Below are 7,118 nucleotides of genomic sequence, written 5' to 3' on the forward strand. Positions count from 1 at the left end.
AAAGAGGAGGTGGGCCAAATGGCCTCTGAGGCCCTTCCTTCTCTTCCATCTTCCATCTTCCATTCATTTCTACCCAGCCTCCCTCTCTCCCCTGGGCCTCCCGAGCCCTACTGGGTCCACATGGCTCAGGTCTGGCCTGGTTAGGCTTGGCCTTCAAGAAGATCCCCTCTCTTTTCTCCCACCATGTCTCACTGCTCCTCATTTATCCTACATGCTGCAGGAATTCCTCTGAGAAGGAAAAGGGCAACTGGGCACAGGTGAACAGGTGTATAAAGTGACTTTGGCATCATTGGTGACAAGATTGTTCATTCCCAGCCCTGGCTCGTGGCAGACATCAGGATTCCACCAGAATTTTAAGATGGTGCCTCGTAGGGCTTGTGGAGGGCACTGCTTCCTGGCTCTCAGTGGTCCCAAGAGCTTGTCCCCAGAAGCAAACTGAGGGCAGGTATTGCCACCTGTAGGACATTATAGTTTCTCTCCTGGGACAGGCTGAGACTCTGCAGTTCATGAGATGGGGGGCTATGTTGCCTTTGCCATTGCTCTAGAGTCTCAGAGAGGGCCCCAGATCCTTGGTCTTCTCTCGTCTTGCAGCCTCACTTCTCTGGGACCCTGAAGTTCTGGTCTCCATGGGCTGCTTGGGGCCCAGTCTTGGGTGCTGAGCTTTTCTATGCTTAGCTGGGGTAGTCTTTGACTGATAGTCTCTCTTTTAAAAAAAATTGATATATTTATCTTTAGTTTTCAACATTCAATTCCATGTTTTAAATTTTTTCCTCTTCCATCTCCCCTCCTTCCCCTTCCCTTCCAAGACAGCCTGCAATCTGATATAGGCTGTATGTATACATTCCTATTAAACATATTTTCACATTAGTCATGTTGTATAGAAGAATTATAATGAATGTGAGAAATCATGAGAAAGAAAAAGCAAAAACAAAAAAAGAAAATAATCTACTTCTTTCTGTTCAGACTCCATAACTCTTTCTCTGGTTGTGGATGGCATTTTGAGTGGATGGCATCATGAGTCCTTTGGAATTGTTTTAGGTCCTTGCATTGTTGAGAAGGGCTGCTAATCAAGTCTACCAAAATCAGTCCTTGAAGACTGTGACTGTTACTGTGTACAATGTTCTCCTGGTTCTGCTCACTTCGCGCAACATCAGTTCATGTAAGTCTTTCCAGGTTTCTCTGAAGTCCATCTGCTCCTCATTTCTTAGAGCACAATAATATTCCATTACATTCATATACCACAACTTGTTCAGTCATTCCCCAACGGATGGGCATCCCCTCCATTTCTAGTTCTTGGCCACCACAAAAAGAGTTGCTATAAATATTTTTGTACAAGTGGGTCCTTTAACTATTTGTAATGATCTCTTTGGGATACAGAGCCAGCAGTGGTATTGCTGAGTCAAAGGGTATGCACATTTTTATAGCCCTTTGGGCATAGTTCCAAATTGCTCTCCAGAATAGTTGGATCATCTCAAAGCTCCACCAAAAATGCATTAGTGTTCCAACATTCCCACATCCTCTCCAACATTTATCATTTTTCTGTTTTGCCATATTAGCTAATCTGACTGGTGAGATGTGGTACCTCAGAGCTGTTTTGATTTGCATCTCTCTAATCAATAGTGATCTAGAACATTTTTTCATATGACTATAGATAGCTTTAATTTCTTCATCTGAAAACTGCCTGTTCATATCCTTTGACCATTTATCAGTTGGGGAATGTCTTGTATTCTTGTAAATGTGACTCAGTTCTCTATATATTTTAGAAATAAGGCCTTTATCAGAGACACTGGTTGTAAAAATTCTTTTACAGATTTCTGCTTCCCTTCTAATCTTGATTGCATTGGCTTTGTTTGTGCAAAAACTTTTCTTTTTTTAATTTTTAGTTTTTAAATTAAAAAAATTGGTCTCTATTAAATTGTTTGTTTACTTTTAGTTTACAAGATTCAGTTCTACAATTCCTTGATTTTCAAATTTTCTCTCTCTCCCCCCCTCCCCACCATGGTGGCATACAATCAAATATAGGATCTGCAAATACCTTCACATCAGACATTAGTCAGGTTATAAAGCAGGATTGTATTGGATGGAATGAACAATGGGAAAGAGGAAACAAAACCAAACAAAAAAAAAAAAGAAAGAGAACAGGTAGTTTGCTTCAATCTGCATTCAAACTCTGTTCTTTCTAGCTCTTTCTCTGAATGTAGACATCTCTCTCCATCATGAGTCTTTTGGATTGTCTTATAGTCCTGCATTGTGGAGAAGAGTCTAGTCTATCAAAGTTGGTCATCACACAGACGTTGTGTCTCTAATTGTGTATAGATTCCTCCTGGTTCTATTCTTCTCACTCAGCATCAGTTTGTATAAGCCTCTCCAGGTAGATATGAAGTCCATCTGCTCCTTGTTTCTTACAGCACAATAATATTCCATTACATTCATATACCATAACTTTTTTGGCCATTCCCCAATTGATGGGCATCCCTTTAATATCCAATTCCTTGCCACCACAAAAAAAAACTGCTATAAATGTTTTTGTACATATGGGCATTTCTTCCACTTCTATGATCTCTTTGGGATACAACTCTAGAAGTGGTATTGCTGAATCAAAGGATATGAAATTACTTTTAGCCTTTTGGGCATAGTTCCAGATTGCTCTCCAGAATGGTTGAACCAGTTCACAACTCCACCGGCAATGCATTAGTGTTCCAAATTTTTCACATCCTCTCCAGCATTTCTCAGTTTCCTGTTTTGTCACCTTAACCAATCTGACTGGTGAGATGTGGTACCTCAGAGTTGTTTTGATTTGCATTTCTTTAATCAATAGTGATTGAGCATTTTTTCATATGCTTATAGATATCTTTAATTTCCTCCTCTGAAAACTGTCTGTTCATATCCTTTGACCATTTATCAATTGGGGAATGAGTTGTATTCTTATAGATTTGTCTTAGTTCTCTGTATATTTTAGAAATGAGGGCTTTATCAGAGACATTGGTTGTAAAAATTCTTTCCCAATTTTCCACTTCCCTCTTAATCCTGGTTACATTGGCTTTGGTTGTACAGAAACTTTTCAATTTAATGTAATCCAAATTATCCATTTTACATTTTATAATGCTCTCTATTTCTTGTTTGGTAATAAAATCTTCCACTCTCCATAAATCGGATAGGTAAACTGTTCCTTGCTTTCCCAGATTGCTTACAGAATCAGACTTTATACCTAGATCATCCACCCATTTCAACTTTATTTTGGTATACGGTGTTAGATAATGGTCTATGCCCAATTTCTGCCATACTATATTCCAGTTTTCCCAGAATTTTTTGTGAAATAGTGCATTCTTATCCCCAAACTGGGGTCTTTGGGTTTATAAAAAAAAGACTATTACTATAGTCATTGGCTGCTGAGTCTCATGCTCCCAGTCTATTCCATTGATCTACTCCTCTATTCCTCAGCCAGTACCAAGTAGTTTTGAGGACTGCTGCTTTATAATGCAGATTGAAATCTGGTAGAGCTAGTCCACCATCCCTAGCATTTCTTTTCATTAATTTCCTTGATATTCTGGACCTTTTGTTCTTCCAGATGATTTTTGTTACTATTTTTTCTAGCTCTATAAAGTTATTTTTTGGTAGATTGATTGGTATGGCACTAAATATGTAATTTAATTTAAGTAAAATTGTCATTTTTATTATATTAGCTCGACCCAGCCATGGGCAACTGATTTTTTTTCCAATTAGTTAGATCTGACTTAATTTGTGTGAAAAGCGTTTTGTAGTTGTGGTCATATAGGTCCTGGGTTTGTTTTGGCAGGTAGATTCCCAAATATTTTATAATGTCTACAGTAACTTAAATGGGATTTCTGTTTCTATCTCTTGCTGTTGGATTTTGTTATAAATATATAGGAATGCCAAGGATTTATGTAGATGTGCAAAAACTTTTCAATTTAATGTAATCAAAATTTTCTATGTTGCATTTCTTAATGTTCTGTATCTTGTTTGGTCATTAATTCCTCTATTCTTCATAAACCTGACAGACAAGCTATTATTTGCTCCCTTAATTTTTTATAGTATCAGCCTTTATACCTAGATAGTGCACCCATTTGGACTTTATTCTGGTATAAGGTGTCAGACGTTGGTTTATACCCAGTTTCTGTCATACTATTTTCCAGTTTCCCCAACAGTTTTTTTGAAATAGTGAGTTCTTATACTAGATGACTGACAATCTCTTGCTGGCTCATGCTCAAGGTCTTTACAGCTACAGAAAACATAAGAAATATTTGGGTATGGAGAGAGAGAGTCTGGCTCTGTCAACATCCCTGCCCTCACAGAGCTCCCAGTCTAGTAGGGGCCAACCCAGACACAGAAAATTGAATGAACCAGGCATGTTTAACAGGGAAAAGAAAAGATTCAGGGCAACAGAACTCTTTTTATGTATTTGAGGGCTGCTGTGGTAAAGAGAGATGGGCCTTGACTTGGTTGGCAGTGTGGGTAGTAAGATGGCCTCAGTTCTGCCTTGGTTTTTTTTTCCTGCTTTTTGGAGGGGGGAAGGCAGGGCAGTCGGGGTTAAGTGACTTGCCCAAGGTCACACAGCTAGTAAGTGTTAAGTGTCTGAGGCTGGATTTGAACTCAGGTCCTCCCGACTCTAGGGCCGGTGCTCTATTCACTGTGCCACTTAGCTGCCCCTCAGTTCTGCCTCTTGACATAAATTGGTGGTGTAACCCCAACCTCAGTCCTTTGAATGCCTCTCCAAGACTGGTGGTGATAGAGAAGGTGCTGACTTGTGTTGGGAGCTGTCTTTTTCTCATTTGTGAGTTCCCCGTACCAAAGAAATGACAAGTGCAGACCCTAATCCTATCCTGTTGGTACCCAGGGGGAAGAACCATGGGTCAATTTAGGACCAATTTCACAATAAACTCCCTTCTGTCCGAGCTCACCCAATGGGGGAGTAGTCACCTGGGGAGGTTGTGGGCTCCCTATTTGGAGGTCTTCATGCAGAGGTTGCATTACCATTTGTTGCTTTCATGTCTGGGTTGATCTTAGTTCTGCTGATGTCCCTTCCCACTCTCAAATTCTGTGACTCTTTTAAATGCATTTAAGTGAGGCAGTCATAGTGCTGGGGAAGCTGAACAGGATCAAGGGAGGCTACCTGGAAGTGGTGGCAAGGGGGTGGGCCTTTAAAAGATAGGGATTCAGGTGAAAAAAAAAGGAGCCCAGACACAGCTCACCTTTGTAATCCCAGGGTCACCAGCATACCACAGTGAGGACTTAGAGTAAGAACCATCAGCAGTTTTAGGGTATTTTGAGGTTTGTAAAGTATTTTGCATATAGTATTTACTTTTATTCTCACAGCACTTACCTGGGAGGTAGGTGTTCTTATGATCTCCATTTTATGGATGGCAAAACTGAGGCAAAGAGAAGTCAAATGACTTGTCTAGAGTTAGACAGCTAGTAAATGTCTGAGACTGGATTCAAACTGAGGTCTTCCTCATGCCAAGAAATTAGAGGAGAACCTGGGGGGAGGGTTGAATTTGAGAACAAAATAAATACTTTAAGGATGCTGCTTTAAGTACTTTCTGAGTCAATGGAAAAATGACTGGTAATCTATGGTGACAGGGAATATAGGGAGGGGAAGAGTCTGGGGGAAAGATACTGATGATCACAGAATAGTTCTGGATAGGATGGTCAGGGGAGGCATCCTGCAAGAGCTGGCATCTGACCTGGGCCTTGAAGAGGGCAGCAGGTCATTTGGTGAGGCAGCCAACTAGCAGGGAGATATTCTAGGGCTCTGGGTCACAGGTGGGAATCCTTCTCCCATGTTTCAAAGCTGAGGGTAAGTTCAGTTTTACTAGCGTTATAAGGATGGGGAAGAGAGTGTTGGAAGAGAAGTCTGGAAAGAGTGTGGCTTGATCACGTGGGCCAGTGGCTTTCACAAGGTGGCCACTGAATGTCATGGAATAAGCCATTGGGACCTGCTGAAGTGATTTGTGCAGGGAGAGGCACCATCATAACTGGCCATGAGGAAAGTGGTTTTGTCAGCTTGGGGAGTAGGGGACCCACTGGAGGGTATTCAGATTGCATCAGGTTCACAGATTCAAAGCCAAACTCAATTCCTTTAAACCAATATGTTTCTTATGGATTGACAGTGATGCAGCCACTCTCCCATGGTGTGTCACTTCCCTGTTTGTCTAACAAACGAGACTGTCTCCCCATCACCTCTCATGTCCAACCCCTTCTCTCCACACATCCAGCCACTCCATTTCAGGTCCTTGTCATCTCTTACCTAAACTGCTGTGATTGGTCTCCCTGCCTCCTTTCTCTCCTCTCCAATCCACCCTTCAAACAGTCACCAAGCAGATATTTCTAAAGCTCAGATCTGACCATGTCATTCCCCTGCTCAAGAAGCACCAACAGCTTGGGGCGGCTAGGTGGCGCAGTGAGTAAAATGCCGGCCCCAGAGTCTGGAGGACCCGAGTTTGGTTCTGGCCTCAGACACTTAACACACAAAAACTGGCAGTGTAACCTTGGGCAAGTTACTTAACCCCAATTGCCCTCCAAAGGGCAAAAAAAGAAAAAAAAGAAGCTCTAACATCTCCCTCTTACCCTGAAGATTAAAAACCCTTCACAGCCTGACACCCACTGACCTTCCTGACTTACTCTCCTTAATGCCCTGTGCAGTCCAGACACACAGCACTCCATCATCCCATCTCAGGGTCCAGGCACACAGCGCTCCATCATCCCATCTCAGGGTCCAGGCACACAGCGCTCCATCATCCCATCTCAGGGTCCAGGCACACAGAGCTCCATCATCCTATCTCAGTGCCTTTGTACTGGTTCCTCCCCTACCTGGAATGCTAACCCTCCTCTCTTTGGCTTGTTCAAATCTCTAGTTTTGTTCAAAGGTCATTTTAAATGCCACCTTCAATGTAAAGTCTTTGCTGATCTCCCGAGCAGTCAGTGCCTCCTCTGCCTGGCACTACCATGAAATGACCTTATATTTAGTTGATCTCTACCTGTAGATGCTATCATGTATATGTGCATCTACACTTACATATAGACATTGTTTTCCCTGACAGCCTATACTCTCCTGGGAGACAGGGTCTGTTTCCTTTTTGTCTTTGCAATATCACTGGCTG

This window comes from Petaurus breviceps, unplaced genomic scaffold, assembly GCF_028583685.1.
Source record: "Petaurus breviceps papuanus isolate PSGF00001 unplaced genomic scaffold, PetGlider_PUasm1.0 373, whole genome shotgun sequence".
Classification (NCBI taxonomy): domain Eukaryota; kingdom Metazoa; phylum Chordata; class Mammalia; order Diprotodontia; family Petauridae; genus Petaurus; species Petaurus breviceps.